Genomic DNA, 3,058 nt, shown 5'->3' on the forward strand with positions numbered 1-3,058 from the left:
GTCCACATGGCACCTGAGCCATTTCTTCCAACACCAGGCAGATGATGTCACCCCTTGCCTGAAACCTGCCAGCAGCCCCACCACACCAACAGACCCTGTGTGTTGTGCCCTCTCTGCATCATCTCAGACCCCTCCCACTCCTTTCCTTGTAAAACTCCTCCATAGACCTGCACACGCCTGCCTCCTTATCACCCAAGGTCAACTCAAGTGTGACTTCCTCAAGGAAACTTTTGAAGTTTGGGATCAACATATACATACCAGGGACTTCCCTGGTGGCCAAGTGGCTAAGACTACATGCTCCCAATGCAGGGGGCTGGGTTTGATCCCTGGTCAAGGAACTACATTCCTCAAGCTTCATGAAAGATCAAAGATCTTGTAACTAAGATCTGGCGCAACCAAGTAAATACGTAACACAAGGAAAACATACACACTAGAGAAGGAAATGGCAACCCACTCTAGTATTCTTGGACATGGACATGGACAGAGAAGCCTGGGGGGCTACAGTCCATGGAGTCGCAAAGAGTTGGACACGATTGAGCACCAAAGGGAAAGAAAACCATATACACACCAGTGAATATACATAAAATAGATAAACAACAAGGACCTGTGCATAGCAAAGGGAACTATATTGAATATCTTGTAATAAGCTATAATGGAAAAGAATCTGAAAAGAATATATTAATACATCTATGTATAACTGAATCACTTTGGTGTATACCTAAAACTAACACATTGTAAATTAGGTACATTTCAATTTTTTAATTAAAAATAAAGTTAAGAAACAAAAATCCCAAGCACATGGTTCTCTTTGCTGTCCCACAATTACCCTCATGAACTTTTTTCTTACTTTCTGCATGTTTTTTGAGCAATTCAGCTTAGGGGGCCTCCCTAAACTGCTATCTAAAATAGCAACATGCAGCTCCACCTTTCTCTTCACCCTGCCCTTTTCTCTTCTCAACTCAGTTCTTCCTGTCCTATAAGCACAGTTCTTCTGTGCTTGTTTTCTGGCCCTGCAATAGGATATAAGCCCCGTGACAGCAAGGACTGTGTATGGCAACTAGAATGGTACTTGGCATACAGTATCAAACTGCGATAGAATGTAAGCCCCACGACCGCAAGGACTGTGTGTGGCATCTAGCAAGGTATACTTGGCATATAGTAGACCACAATGAAGGAAGGAAGGATGGCGCAGTGGAAGCAGCGTCTGTCCCACCCTAACACACTACCAGTTTCATGAGTTATCGCTCTAAAGGTCTGCTCTTCTCCACACAAAGGAAGCTGGATCAGAGCAGGAATCTTGTGTCTCCTGTACCTGAGAACACTGACCAGCAATTTTGAGGCACTTGAATGGGTCCATCCATGGATTAGTGCATCATAAAATGGTGTATATCCAGACAGCGGAATTACACATCCATAAAAGGAGCAAAGTTCTGATACACATCAAGCATGGATGAATCTAAAAACATTATGCTAATTAAAAGAGAAGGCAGTCACAAAAGACTGCATAATGTGTGAAACTTTTTATATGAAATGTCCAGAATAGGCCAACCCATAGAGAAAGAAAGTAGGTTAGTGGTCGTCAGGGGCTGGGAGAAGGAGGAATGGGCAGTGGAATGTACATGGATTAGAGGGATACTTTGGGGTTTATCAGAATGTCCTGAAACAATCTGTAGTAAATCCAGTGTACTTAATAAATGTGATGCATCCAGTTTTATCTACTAAAATTTAGTGAGTATAGCTGAATTTACCAATACTTAAAAATCACTGAAGTGCACACATAATATAAATAATGTATATGGTATGCAAATAATACTTTAATAAAACTTTTTAAATGTATGAGATTAGGTGTTTTTTCTTATGTGTGGATATTCCATCAATTTAATATATAATTAGGCTCAGTTGTTTCTGTTTGTTTTTAAATTTAGTGTTTGTCATACTCTAATTGCTAATTTAATTATTTCCTCAGTTTCCCCCACTGGTTGTGTCATACGTGGCTGTGATACTACATCAAAACCAGGAAACTGGGACTTCCCTGGTGTCTCAGTGGTAAACAATCTGTCTGCCAATGGGTTCGATCCCTGATTTGGGAGGATCCCATGTGCCACAGAGCAGCTAAGACTATGGGCTACAACTACTGAAGCCTGTGTGCCCTAGAACCCATGCTCTGCAACAGGAAATGTCGCCACAACCAGAGAAAAGCCCATACAGATATGAAGATCCAACACAGCCAAAAATAAAATAATAATTAAAAAAAAAAAGGAAACTGACATTAGTCTAGAGTGCAGGCACAGCCCTCTGTCATTTTACCCCACGTGCAGTTTCGTGAATCCACTGCTACATTTAAGGTGCTGAACCGCTTCACACCATAAGGACCCCCTTCATCCTACCCCTCTAGTCACACTTACCCCACTATTCCTTGGCAACCACTAATCTCTTTTCCATCTCTGTACTTTTGTCACTTCAAGAATGTTTTATATGTGAGATCCTATCATACAGTATATTCCTTTGGATATTTGTTTCCTTCCTCGGCTTAATGCTAATGAGACTCATCCAAGTTGTCGCGTGTATCAAAAAGTAAGTCTCTTACATATGAATCTTCAAGTTGCAAACTTCCAAATATGCAAACGTGTGTTCACATATCCAACCATAGCAGTTAGTCCCACGTCTGGCATATATTGTCACGTGCGTGCATCCTCTACAAGTGGTTGTGCTTTTGTGCACTTTACCATACTGCACTGTATAGATTACAGCAGTGCATTTTCTTTATTTCAAGCCCAGGATGTCCAGAAACAAGCATAACAGCTGTGGTAATGTAGTTGGTACTACTAAGAAGCAACAACAATGGAAACAAGAGGTGAAAACAATTGGGAGAATGGAGCTAGGCAAAATGATGATAGACTTCACTCATTCTTATAACATTAATCATTCAACCATTGGCACGATTCTAAAGAACAAGGACAAGATCATGGAACAGGTAAAGACATAGAAAATAATATCAACGAAGCATGGAAAAATAATGGAGGAGATGGAGAAACTTCTCGGTGTGCAGGAAATGGCA

The sequence above is a fragment of the Capricornis sumatraensis genome, chromosome 17, assembly GCF_032405125.1.
Source record: "Capricornis sumatraensis isolate serow.1 chromosome 17, serow.2, whole genome shotgun sequence".
Classification (NCBI taxonomy): domain Eukaryota; kingdom Metazoa; phylum Chordata; class Mammalia; order Artiodactyla; family Bovidae; genus Capricornis; species Capricornis sumatraensis.